Source organism: Oryctolagus cuniculus, chromosome 4 (assembly GCF_964237555.1).
Source record: "Oryctolagus cuniculus chromosome 4, mOryCun1.1, whole genome shotgun sequence".
Lineage (NCBI taxonomy): Eukaryota > Metazoa > Chordata > Mammalia > Lagomorpha > Leporidae > Oryctolagus > Oryctolagus cuniculus.
In genome coordinates, this window is record NC_091435.1 from 146,067,633 (window position 1) to 146,082,206 (window position 14,574).

Sequence of the window (14,574 nt, forward strand, 5' to 3'; positions counted from 1 at the left end):
AGAGCTGGGCTGGGAGCCACAGACCTTCTAGCCACCAATTTTAAGTCGGCAGAGGCAAGTGGCTGCATGGGTATCATCAGGCAGCAACTGGGGACCAGGGCGGGTTTAAGAATTTAACCTGAAGTGCAATTCAGATCTGCATAGCCTGAGCAATAGTCTTTGCACGTCTGCTTATCTTAGCCAATCTATAGCCGTCTTAACAGGGACTGGAAACTTGGACACCAAGGCAGAAGCAAGGGTCTGAGTCCCACTCCAGCCCTGCCACACTAACTATGAGCAAGTACCTTCCACCCTCTGATTTTAGATTTCCTAGGGGAACAGACTAGGTTTGTTTTAATATCATATCTCATTTTAATATTGCTGATATGTATGTGCACTTCAAAAAGTTCATGGAAAATGGAATTAAAAGATTAGTTTTGCTGGTGCCCAAAATATTGAAATCCTTACATATGAAGGGTCTTTAAAAAGTTTATGTAAAATGAATATTGTGGAAAAGCTATGCATAGATTTCAACATTTTTGGCACCAACATAAGCTTGTCTTTAATTTCATTTTTCCAGGAGCTGGTATTGTGGTGTATTGGGTTGAGCTGCCACCTGCGATGCCGGCATCCCATATGGGTGATGGTTCGAGTCCTGGCTGCTCTACTTGGGATCCAGCTCCCTACTGATGCACCTGGGAAAGCAGTGGAGGATGGCCCAAGTGCTTGGGTCCCTGCACCCATGTGGGAGACCTGGGGGAGCTCCTGGCTCCTGGCTTTAGTCTGGCCCTGTCCTGGATGTTGTGGCCATTTGGGGAGTGAACCAGTGTGTGGAGGATCTCTCTCTGTGTCTGTCTCTCCCTTTCCCTCTCTTTCTCTTTCTGTAACTCTGATTTTCAAATTAAAAAAAAGTAAGTTAATGTTCCCCTGACTTTTTTCGGGATTGCTTACATATCATCTCTGTAGCCCAGAGTCTAGCCTAGTAGCTGTCACACGGTAGACCCTTGACACGAACATGCATTAACTAATTTTTACATGTCAGGTGCTGTGCTAGGTACTTTCCAAACATTGTCATCTTGATGAATTCTGAAAAGCATATGAGAAATGATGCTCAAAGAGATTAAATAACTATCTCCCAACCCAGACCACCCAGTTCATTAGAGACCAAGAAGGAACTTGAAATCAGTTCTTTCCAGCTCCCAACTTCATTTTTTTTTTTTTTTACCACATATTGTATTGTGTCGATAAATAATGTGAATGAGTGCATGGGCGTGATTCATCAGGCTAGACTAGATTTTTGGTGAAAATAGAAATTCTAGATAGAAAATTGCCCTAACTTCTCTTGCATTGTCGATGAACAGGTCAACACAAACATAACTGAGTAGCGGGAAGCACGCCGTAGGAATGGAACACATTGCAAAGTAAAAACCTATTAAACGTCCCCAGAGCAACAGTTACTGGAGTTTTCCCTGTTGGCCCTTTTGCAAAGCACAATACCTTTAAAGCTACTCTTGCCGTCATTGCAGCAATTAACAGCACCGTGTTCTGTAAATGGTGAGCTTGACTCACAAAAAGAAGATAAAAAGGGGACAATTTTTTTGGAAGCAGGACTACAATCTGGTCTGAAGGGCAGGGATTTGGCTGACTCAGCTTGCTTTATTCTGAACCTCCTAAGCCCTTTGATGAACAGGAGATGAGCAGGAGAGAGGGGATTGGCTCAGGTGTAAGTGTTCGGGGGAGCAACAGGCGAGGCCCTCTTTCAGTGCAGGCACCTGTAAAGGGGATAAAGAGAAAAGGTGCATTTGACTCCGGAACACAGGGTCAAATGGATCACGAGAGGCCGGGGATGCATTCAGGAGACACGAGTGACCTGTAAGAGAGTCTTCCAGTCATCCAGGTGTTACTGGGAGTCTGGGTATCTAGATGGAACCAATGCCCCCTCTCCAGGCCTCTGGGGAGGCCTCTCAGTGAGGTGGCTGCTTTCAGTCAAGCCAACTGTTGTGACAGACAGCAGTGCCCCTTGTCTGTGGCTTCACATTTATGATTTTAGTTACCTGTGGTCAACTGTGGTCTGGAAAATTCCAGAAATAAATGGGGAATTCTAGAAATACACAAATTGTAAGTTTTTTTAAAAAATATATTTTACTTTAAAAGTCAGAGTTAACAGAGAGGGAGGGAGAAGCAGAGGGAGAGAGAGAGAGAGAGAGAGAGAGAGAGAAAGAGAGAGCTCTTCCATCCAGAAGGGAGCTCTTCCCCAGATGGCTGCAACAGCCAGTACTTGACCAAGCTGAAGCCAGGAGCTTCTTCCAGGTGTCCCATGTGTGTCGCAGGGGCCCAAATCCTTGGACCATCTTCTGTTGCTTTTCCCAAATGCATTAGCAGGGTGCTGGGTCAGAAGTGGAGCAGCTGGGACCTGAAGCAGCACCCATGTGGGATGCTGGCATTGCAGGCAGTGACTTAACCCATTATGCTACAATGCCAGCCCTACAATCTAAGTTTTAAACAACTTTTACTGCAGTATGTCATTATGATTATTCTATTTGATCTGTTATCATTGCTCATCTCTTACTATGCCCGATTTCTAACTTTATCCCAAGTGTGTATGTGTAGGAGAAAACAGTGGATGTGGGGTTTGGTATTTCCCACAATTTCAGGCCCTCACTGCGGGTCTTGGAATGTGTGCCCTGAGGATAAAGGGGGAATGACTGCACCAAGATTGAAACCATGGCGGCCCCAAGGACAGCCTGGACCAGGAGTCAATGCGGAGTCAGCAGACCTGGGAGATAACTCAGGGGACATTGTGTGTTTAAGTCCTGAATCGTGCTGCACCCATGAGCTGTCAGTTATGTGAGAAAATGCCCTCTCTTTTGCTGAAACCACTGAGGATGAAGTTTTATGTTGCTTTCAGCTGGGACAGGTGCCAGGTCGCTGTCATCCCACTGTTGTTCTGTTCCCCTTTCCTGTGGTCCAAATTCCTATAATGTGTGGGTCGTGTCAACAGAAAAACTGAGCTATGAAAGCTTATTTGGAGTGAACTTGCCAGGCATCCACTTAAGAGGAAAGAAAGCTATCTCACGAGTTTTGCCCAAATGATTCTCACCTTTGGCTCTCTTGATGCTATCTCTTAAAAAGGTAGGCTAAGCCTCTGCCTTCAGCACCCGCATCCCCTATGGGCAATGGTTCGTGTCCCAGCTGCTCCTCGTCCTTTTTTAAAAAAAGCTTTTATTTAATGAATGCACATTTCTTAGGTACAACTTTGGAAATATAGGGTTCTTCTCCCCATATCTTCCCTCCTACCCCCACTCTCACCCCACCTCCTACTCCCTCTCCCATCCCATTCTTCATTAAGGATTTCATTTTTAGTTTAGCTTTATATACAGAAGACCAACTCTATACTAAATAAAGATTTCAACAATTTGTACCCACCCATGCACACACAATATATAAAAGTACTGTTTGAGAACAAGTTTTGCAATTAATTTTCATAGTACAACTCATTAAGGACAGAGGTCCTACATGGGGAGTAAGTGCACAGTGACTCCTGTTGTTAATTTAGCAATTAACACTCTTATTTATGATGTCATTGATCACCTGAGGCTCTTTTCATGAGCTGCCAAGGTTATGGAAGCCTTGTGTGACCACAAACTCTGTAAGTATTTGGAGAAGGCCATAAACAAAGTAGAAATTATCTCCTCCCTTCAGAGAAAAGTATGTCCTCCTTTGATGGCTCTTTCTTTACACTGGGGCCTCACTCACAGAGATCCTTCATGTAGGGATTTTTTTGCCACAGTGTATTGGCTTTCCATGCCTGAAATGCTCTCATAGGCTTTTCAGCCACATCTGAATTCCTTAAGGGCCGATTCTGAGGTCAGAGTGTTACTTAAAGGGATTATCATTCTATGCCGACTGCTCCTCTTCTAATCCAGCTCCCTAATAATGGCCTGGAAAAGCAGTGGAAGATGGTCCAAATTCTTGGGCCCCTGCACCCACATGGGATACCCAGAAGAAGCTTCTGCCTCCTGGCTTCGGATTGGCTCAGCTCTGGCTATTGCAACAATTTGGGGAGTGAACCAGAAGATGGAAGACCTCTCTCTCTGTCTCTCCCTCTCTCTCTCTCTCTGTAACTCTGCCTCTCAAATAAATAAATAAAATATTCAAAAAAAGAGAAATATCTCAAAAAAATTTAAGAAAGGTAAACACCACCTTCCAATACCCCACATCTCTACATCTGTGGTGGCTGACATTTTGAGACACCTTGCATGACATTTTATATTAAAATTGGGATATCAGTAGATATAAGTAGATAGCTAGGATTGGGATTATTCATCTTCTCTTATTTTATTTTATTGGAGAGAGAGAGGGGGAGAGCGAGTGAGGGAGAGAGGGAGAGAGGGAGAGAGAGAGAGAGATGTAGCTGAGCAAGTACAAACAAAGGAGCACCACACATGATAAAATTTGATGGTCCTTTATTGCTAGTGGCCGAAAGTGGGCTCTTATTCCCTATGCCCTAGAGAACTCCCAACTCCGAAGTCCAAAGCAACAGGGTTTATAAAGGCAAAATCCACAAAATTGGAGTGGGGGTGGGGTGGGGAATACATGATTGCTAGGGTCAAGCTGGCATAAGGCCTATGAGAAACTAATATCAATTACAATCTTGACAATAGACAAATTACAGTCTTAACATTAACCCAGGTGGCACCCAACTGTTTTTTTTTTAAAGATTTATTTATTTACTTGAAAGTCAGAGTTACAGAGAGAGAAGGAAAGGCAGAGAGAGAGAGAGAGAGAGAGAGAGAGAGGTCTTCTATCTGCTTGTTCACACCCCAGATGGCCACAACAGCTGGAGCTGTGCCGATCTGAAGCCAGGAACCAGGAGCTTCTTCCGGGTCTCCCACGTGGGTGCTGGGGCACAAGGACTTGAGCCATCTTCCACTGCTTTCCCAGGCCATAGCAGAGAGTTGGATTGGAAGTAGAACAGCCGGGACATGAACCGGCGCCCATATGGGATGCTGGCACTGCAGGTGGTGGCTGTACCTGCTATGCCACAGCGCCGGCCCCACGCCCATCTGTTTTTAAGCTTGAGTGATTATGCTAGGGGGTGTCTATGCCTTGCCAAGTGTGACTGCTATTGTCTGAGTGTTGTAGAGCATAGTTGCAGACCAGAGTCTCATGGCACAGGGTGGGGGTGGAGTGGGGTGGGGGTGCTTTCTCAAGATGGAGTCTCAAGTGCTCAGGATGGAGTTCCTGTTGTCAAGGTGTTACTTGGAGAGAGCGAGCAGTCCCCTTTGCTGGTTTACTCCCCAAATGCCTGCAATGGCCTCTATCTGGGATGACCCAACCACTTGAACCATCACTGCTGCCTTCCAGGGTCTGCATTGGCAGGAAGAAGGAGTGACACATGGGCTCAAGAGTAGAGGTGGGCATGGAACCCACACACGCTGAAATGAGTTGCAGGCGTCTTAACCAGCATCTTAATTGCTAGGCCAAATGTCTTCCCAGCCCCTGGTTTGCTTTTTAAGGATGTATGTGTGCAACCTAGTTCTCCATTCACCCCAATGGGAGAAGGGTGAGCCATCAGGAGCCAAGTCCCAGTTTGAGCAACATCACTGTTGGGAATGTCCTGGTTCTTTTGCTTTTAAAACTGATTTATTCAAATGGGAGAGAGAGGGAGAGGGAGAGCGAGAGAGAGAAATCTTCCATCTGCTAGTTCATTCCTCAAGTGCCTGCAATAGCCGGGGTTGGGCCAGGCAAAGCCAGGAGCCTGGATTTCCATGCTAGTCTCCCAGGTGGGTAGCAGGGGTCCAGGTGCTTGGGCCATCTCCTGTTGCTTTCCCAGGCACATTAGCAGGAAGCTAGATTAGAGACTGAGTAACTGCCAATATGGGATGTGGACATTCTAGGCTGCAGCTTAGCCTGCTGGACCACAAATGCCAGCTCCAGGAGTATCCTGATCACAAGAGCTGTTTTTAATCCATTCATTTGGAATTCCTAAGATCACCAATGAGAACGCCCTTCCCCAAGCCCAATATTGCAGGCTGACCCTGTCTATTATGGATAGAGGAGTTGACTGGTTTATGCTGGTGAAAAGCGGGTCGGTGGCAGTGGTGACCTTGGAGGGGATTGTGACAAATGCCACGTGGGCAATGTTGGGAGCACAGATTCTGCATGTGCAACTGGTTCACCCCTCTGTGCATGTGTGTACCATGAAGTCAGCAAATCCATGAGTCCCGGAACTCACACTGCTCTGGGATCATGGCATTGTCTAAGATCCAAGCAGGGGCCACATTGCTGGGGGGTTGGGTAGGGTGGTCCACGTGCTTACTACTCAGAGTGAAGTCTGCAGACCGCAGCCCTGGCGTCAGCTGGGACCTCAGGCTTCGCAGCATCCCCAGGGCACTGCGCACAGTGAGGTCTGAGAAGCACTGGGCTGTACTCCTGACTCCAGTACTTCCCTCAGCTCCACATTTAATGAACACCCACTGTGCACCGGCATTGTGCTGAGTGTTTCAGTTACAAAGATGAATAATGCATCATCTTTTTTTAAAGGGCTGCTCACAGCTTATTTACTTCTCACTTCTGTCTCAGGTCTCTGCTCAGCCCTCTGCCTCCTGGCTTTTGCCCTAGCTCTTCACTGAATTGCTTCCTTTGAAGACCACTAATGACTCACTTGCTGTCAGATTCAATTTTCTCCTCTCTGTAGCATTTAATGCTTCTGACCAACACCTACTACGTAAACGCTGTCCTTTCCTGATTCTGCTGACACCGTGCCATCTCGCTTCTTCCCTCCCTCCCCTGTCTCCCTTACCGGCTCATCTTCCTCAGGTTCTCTCCCACTCAATCCTTACCCTCTCACCAGGTATCTCATCCAGGTCCCTGCCATGAATTGCTTTTATTATAAAACCATTGGCCTTCTAGGAATCCCAGAACTGCTGATATTAAAGGGGACTTTGGTCCTCTCTTTCCTATAGACTCTTTTTTGAAAAGTTATCAATTGCTTGCAGTAGCAAATTGAATTTGGAGAGTGTCCCTGAAACGAGAGAAGTAGGTTTTTGTGAGTATTGCTGCTGTAATAAATTACCTTTTTTTTAGTTTGAAAGGCAAAGAAACAGAGAGAGAGTCAGATCCCCCATCTACCAGTTCACTCCCTAAATGTCTCCAACAGTTAGGGGTGAGCCAGGCTGAAGCCGGGAGCCTGGAACTCAATCCAAGTCTCCTGTGTGGATGGCAAGCTTGCAAGTACTTGAGTTATCATGGGCTGCTTCTCAGGTGTGCATTAGCAGGAAACTGGAATCCTGAGTGGGATGCAAGCAACACCAAGCATCTTAACCGATTGGCCAAGCACCTGCACCATATGTTATTTTTTTTACTGCTGTAACATTGTTGCAAGCTTGATGGCTTGAAGAAAACCCATTATCTTACAGTTCTGTACACCAGATATCTGATAGAGGTCTTGGGACTAAAGTCAAGGCATCTGGAAGGCTGTCTTCCTTTCTGGAGGCTCAAGGAGAGGACTGATTCCCTTGGCTTTTCCAGCTTTAGAGGCTGGCACATTCTCTGGTCCCAGTCGCTTCCTCCATCTGCAAAGCCAGCAATGCAAGTTCCATCCTTCTGATGCCAACACCACTCTGTTCTCTGCCTCTTTTTTTTTTTAAGATTTATTTTATTTGACAGGCAGAGTTACAGAAAGAGAAGGAGAGATAGATAGATGTATAGAGATATCTTCCGTCTGTTGGTTCACTCCCCAAATGCAGCAATGGCCAGGGCCAGGCCAGCCTGAAGTCAGAAGCCAGGAACTTCATCCAGGTCTCCCATGAGAGTGCAGGGGCCTACTGCTTTCCCAAGCGCATTAGCAAGGAGCTGGATTGGAATTGGGGCAGCTGGGACTCAAACTGGTGTCCCTATGGGTTGCCGGTGTTGCAGGCAGTGGCTTAACCCACTGCACCACAGCGCCGGCCCCAGGTTCTCTGCTGTAAAGGACTCCTGCGATTGAACTCACTAGGATAATCCAAGCTAATCCCCTATCTGGAGTTCTTAACTTCAATCACATTGCAGTCCCTTTTGGTATGTATGTAACGCATTCCCAGGAGCGAGGGATTAAGACGTGGACATCTTTGGAGTCTATTATTTTGCCCCCACAGGGTGACTGAACAGGCTAGCGATTAGAGGCAGGGGACTGATAGAGTGGCACATCCCCGGCGTGCCCAGGATGGACCCGAGATGAAATGCCTTAAGGGGACACCTCAGTGCTGAATTGGACAGCAGATGGGAGGGAGAGGGAGGGTGGGCCCGTGGAGGAGCGGTGGGGATGGGAGGAGGGGAAGGCTCAGCTCAGCCCCTGTGCAGCACCGGCCTCCAAATCCGTCTCCAGCCACACAGCAGAGCAGCACCTCCCACTCGGCACATTCGCTACAGAGCCCAGCGCCTCCCTCGCGTTATTCCTTCCCTCTGTTTTCCCCTCTCTGAATGAGACAGCTGTTTAGTTTGCTATTCACGCTTTCCTTGGGTGGTCATGGGCTGTACCAAGTCTGTGCCTGTGCAGGTGTGGTCTACTGCTCCAGACCCAGTGCAGGCTCTCACCTTCCACCCAGCTGGTGCCAAGCCCGAGGCCCACCTCCCTGCCACTCATTTCAATCCATTTCCCATTCTGACGTCAGGTGAGCCTCCACGAATCACCTTTATTCAACTGGAAATCCCACAGCCTTTGGCATTGAGTCCATTACCTGGCATGATTTTCAAAGCCAATTTAGCCACAATCCTCTTATCTTGCCTTATTTCTGCCAAAGTACATCCTGTATTCTATACCCCCCTCACCAAATCCTTACTCTTCTCCAGCTCTTTGAATCCATCCCACCTTATCAATGTTGCTCCCAGCACCTGAGCCTCCATTCCACAGGACCCAGCTCAGCTACCTCCTCTCTTCACCCCTTCCGGGTAGACTTGGTCTGGCCTCCCTCCCAGAGGGAGCATTTGTATACCTTACTATTGCTGTTCTAGCAGCCAGCGTGTCACCTTGCACTCGATCTGGTGGACATCAGTGTCTCCTTGTAGACTCTACCAGGCAGTGTTAGGAGAGCCTTTCTCAGTTAGGGTAGAATTTTATTCATTTACTTTGTTGCTAACAAAATATGACGGTGTCTCTCTCCCCCCACGCCACTGTTCAGAATGGTGATACCTCTACTGATCCCCCATCACCGTTGCTTTGCACACTGCCTGTCACGTTCCAGGTATGCGTGCTGGGTAGATGAAGGCTACTTCTTTATTTAAAGCTGAGGCTGAGAAGGGCAGCCCCTACCAGCCCACCCTGAAGATCTGTCGTCTTTGGTCGTGGTTGTTTTTCCTCTGGCTATGCCAAGGAAGGTGTCGGTTTGAGTTTTAAGGGAGGCCAGAGGGTTAGCCTGGAGGCAATGACCTTCAAGGACCTTCTTCTAACTTGGAGATTATGTAGAATAATGCTTCCAGGAAGATCTGATCCTGGTCCAGGCACTGTTGCTCAGAAACAACCTGAGAAGCATCCACGTTGTCCCCTGCCGCTTTCTATTTGGCTACTTTGGACGTCTTTTGCCTTTTGTTCATTTAGCTCATCGGCATTGTCTTTAACGTGCTAAGCCCCATGTGAGGGCAAGTGGAGAAGGGAGGAGGATCCTAGAGACTCTGTCCCCATGGAGTCTAAGCAGTTGGGAGGCTAAGACTGTGCACCGAGCGTGGCTATGGGGAAAGCAGTCAGGGTTAGCACCACGCTGGAAAGCAAACCACATGCCGGGGTTCAGGAGGGCTTCCTGTCATGCTAGCGATGCAGAGCCCCTGTTCCGATGGAGACTGGGGAAGCTTTGGAATGAGTGTCGTTTCATTTGGGCCCAGAAGTGAGGGTCGGGTTTCACAGCTGGTGAGGGAAGAAATGAAATGACGGGAGGAAAGACAAGGAAGAAAGTGGGTGTTAAACGAGCCCTTACTTTGTGAGATTCGATGAAACCCCCTGAACAACTAGCCCAGAAGCTACCCAGATGTGTCACTAGAGCAACAGCGCAGGTTTTGTGGGTGCATGGGTGGTATCCTGAAGGGCCCTTCCCAGTGAGTCCACAGAGGGAGACCCTTCACCATGGACAGGAGAATTTATGGTCCTAAGGTTTTTGCTTTGCATGCTGCTCTGTCGCCATGGCAACATCTGCTCCCACTGCTCTGGCCTGGCTTCCTTGGAGGTAGCCCCACAGTGCTGATGGGACAGTCTCATACTACAGAGAGCACAGCTAACCAATGGCTCAGCCTCTGTTCAGCTGAGGGGTCACCCTGACTGCCCGGGAGAGCCAATCTTACGAGACAGAAAACATCTCATAGAGATGCTGTATTGGAGGCATAGGTCTTCTGAGTGCAACAATTCCTAACACTGAAGCCTGTTCTTGGCCCGCATCTTCTCTCAATGCAGTCACTATTCGCAGGGATCGCATTATTCTTTTTTTCTGCTCCAAGAGCATGGTGCTGGCTCAGGGGTTTATCCCAGGCCTAACTCAGACATTGACAGGATGGTGGGCTTTCTTGCAGGTGTTAACCTAGGGCCTGCCTGATGCAGAAACAGCAACCAATGGGCTAGGAGAAGGCAGTAGCGGAAGCACCAACCTTTGGGCACAGTGGATCAGGCAGAGGCCACCCTCTCCTATCAAGTTAGACAGTCCTAGGGTAACCCCTGTCTTTTGTTCCAAGATCATAGATTGGGATTGGAGAGAGTGACAGCATCTGAGAGCTCATCAAGACCTGGAACAAGCCCTCCCCCAGGTTTCATTTTATTACTGAACCTTAGCTTTGCCACTTTAATGGAGAAGATCATGGCTTCTCCAACAGAAACCATGGTCACGCCTTTGTCATGCACCAGTGACTAGATGTGAGTGAGTCTGTCAGTAGACCTTCTATGTTGTGCCATCTAGTGCTTGGACATTTGATTTCAACAGGCTAATAATTCTTGGGCTTCTTTTATTGTTCTGAGTGGTGCTTAGGGTGTTATTTCTCTCTAAATAAAGTATTTTTGAAGTATAATTTACAAAAGTATAATGAGAAAAAGCATAAGAATACAGCTGATAAGTTTTTGCAAAGTGAAAAACACTCACACATCCACCACTTGATGAAGCTATATGTGACGAGCATGCTAGAAGCTTCTCTTGTGCCTTCTTGCATCTTTTACTGAATGTATGTATCCATTTCTGTTAGATTCATAAAAACAAATTTGCTGAGTTATATGTCATGTGTATATTTAACTTTTAGAAGATATTGACAACTTAAAAATATTTATTTATTTACGTGAAAGATTGTTGAGGGAAGGGAGAGAGACAGATTTTCCATCTGCTGGTTCACCCCCCAAATGGCTGCAATGGTTGGGCCTGGGCCAAGCCAAAACCAGAAGCTAAAAACTCTGTCCAGGTCCCCACATGGGTGGCAGGGCCCAAACACCTGGGCCATCTTATGTTGCTTTCTCAGACTTGTTAGCAGGGAGCTGGTAGAAGTAGAGCTGCCAAAACTCAAAGCAGCACTCATTTGGGATGCTGTGTCACAGATGATGGTTTAACCCTTTGTGCCACAATGCTGGCCACTTGAGAAAAATCTTTGCTAAGTGGCTGTACCAATTTATATTTCCAACAATACTTTGTGAGAGTTCTAGTTGCTTCATATGCTTGCTAAATCTTGAGAACCCCAATCCTTGCCATTTCAGCAATCCTTATGGATATGGGAATTTAATCTGTATGTCCTTTTTTTAAATAAATATTTTTAAAGATTTTCTTTATTTGAGAGGTAGACTTACAGACAGTAAGAGGGAGGAACAGAGAGAAAGGTATTCCTTCCATTGGTTCACTCCCCGGTGGTTGCAATGGTTGGAGCTGCGCCAATTTGAAGCCAGGACCAGGTGCTTCTTCCCGGTCTCCCACACAGGTGCAGGGGTCCACGCACTTGGGCCATCCTCCACTGCCTTCCCGGGCCACAACAGAGAGCTGGACTGGAAGAGGAGCTGCTGGGACTAGAACCGGCACCCATATGGGAAGCCGGTGCCGCAGGCAGAGGATTAGCCTACTGCACCACAGTGCCAGCCCCTTTAATAAATATTTTTTTTTGACAGGCAGAGTTAGACAGTGAGAGAGAGAGACAGAGAAAAAGGTCTTCCTTTTTCCATTGGTTCATCCCCAAGTGGCTGCTATGGCCTGAGCACTGTGCCGATCTGAAGCCAGGAGCCAGTGCTTCCTCCTGGTCTCCCATGGGGTGCAGGGCCCAAGCACTTGGGCCACCCTCCACTGCACTCCCTGGCCACAGCAGAGAGGTGGACTGAAAGAGGGGCAACCGGGACAGAATCCAGCACCCCGACCGGGACTAGAACCCGGGGTGCTGGCACCGCAGGCAGAGCATTAGCCTAGTGAGACACGGCGCCAGCCCTTTAATAAATATTTAAAAAAAAAACTATTTGAAAGACAGTTACAGAGAGAGAGAGAGAGGGCGCGCACACACACACACACACACACACACACACAGATCTTTTATCTTCTAGTTCATTCCCCAAATGGCTGCAATGGCCAGGGGTGGTTCAGACGTCAGAAGCCAGGAACCAGGAGCTTCTTTTGGGTCTCCCACGTGGTGTAGGGACCCAAGGACTTGGACCATCTTTCACTGCTTCCCCAGTTGCGTTAGCAGTGAGCTGGATTAGAAGTGGAAAATCTGGGACTTGAACTGATACCTACATGGGTGATGATTTTACCCACTGTGCCACAATGCTGGCCCCATTAATTTGCATTTTCCTACCCAGTACTAATGGTAAACAATTTTTGCATGCTTGTTTGTCACACGAATATTAGTCATTCTGTTCAAGTTTCTTGCTTTCTTTTTGCTGGGTTGTCTGTCTTTTTAAAAATTAATGCTTACATACTTACATAAATACATACATATATATGTACAAATTAATTGTTAACTTGTACAAATTTTAATGTGTATACACACATATGTATATATATGTTCTTGATAAAATATGTGTATTGGAAATATTTTCACCACCTATATGGCTTGCTTTTTCACACTGAAAGGGGTGGATCTTGATGAACAGAAGTTTTCAATTTTAATAAAGTCAAATTTATCAACACTCCAGTTTGTAGTTAGCGTTCCTCATATCTTGTTTAGGGAACATTTTGCTTATTTCCAGGTCTTGAATATATTATCTTATGACATCTTTTGAAGTTTTGTTGTTTTACCATTCAGATTTAGGCTATGATGTATCTGGAGTTGATTTTTTGTAAATAGTGTGAATTTGGGTGAAGATTGTTCCCCAACCCCCATGCAAATCCAGTTGACTTGGAAATGCTAACAAGATAGACTACAGCTTCCTCATAGAAACCGCACTTGCACTGTTGTCCTACATCAGGTAGCTAAACGAATAAATCCTTCTGTTGGTTCACTCCCCAAATAGCTGCTATGGCCGAGGCTATGCCGATCCGAAGCCAGGAGCCAGGTGCTTCTTCCTGGTCTCCCATGCAGGTGAAGGGGCCCAAGCACCTGGGCCATCCTCCACTGCCCTCCCGGGGCCACAGCAGGGAGCTGGACTGGAAGAGGAGCAACTGGGACTAGAACCCGGCACCCATAAGGGATGCTGGTGCCACAGGTGGAGGATTAACCAAGTGAGCCACGGCCCTGACCCCTCCGTGCACCCTCACATAATTTATCTTTATAAACATCTTGCTATTTAGAGTGCAACTACCCCAATAGTTTCTGTCTTGACTATTTCAGGTCCTTTGTATTTTCTTTCAGTTTCATATCCAGTTTGTTAATTTCCATTACAATGTATTTTAGTTCTACTTATAGATTAAATCCATTCACTAAGTCACTATGTATCTTATTTGCCCATGGATGTATTCATTGGACTCTCTCTATTCCTTCCCACCTTACCTGCTTCTCTGTGAGGCTGTTTGCTTTCTGCTGGAGAATTTCTTTAAGGATCTGTTTCTTTTAGTGTAAGCCTTCTGATGACAAATCTGCTCAATTATTTTTTTCTGTCTTTGACGTGTTTATTTTGCTCATTTTTGCAGGTTATATTTGTCCGGTATAACATCTGAGGCTGGAATTTATTTTCTTTCATCATTTTAAAGCTGTCTTTCACAGCCTTCCCCTTTCCATCATTTCTGTGAAAAGTGCCCTCCTACTCTAAATGGGTCATTTCTCTCTGCGTTTCGTTCCCCCCTCTGGATTTTCCTTTGGGCGGGCAGTGTATTAATCAAAATTCCTATTTTGTACCTGCATGGTTTTATTTATATTTAACTTTTTTTGAGGTTCATGGAGATTCTTTGCATCTATAGATTGATGTGTTTTATCTGTCTTGGATATTTTCCCTTTAAATATTACTTCTGCCTCATTCTCTCTCTCCCTTTTCTTTTGTGATCTTAATTACACATGTGTCAGGGCTTTCTAGCTTGTTCTATGTGCCTCATTTACTCATTTTTGCATCTATCCTCCTTTTCTCTACGTTTCAGTGTGTGTATATCTTAATCGCCATGCTGTTTCCAGCCTATTAATCCCTTCTTCTGCATCTAACATGCTCTTAAAGCCGCATGTTAAATTCTTCATTTTGGTTATTATATT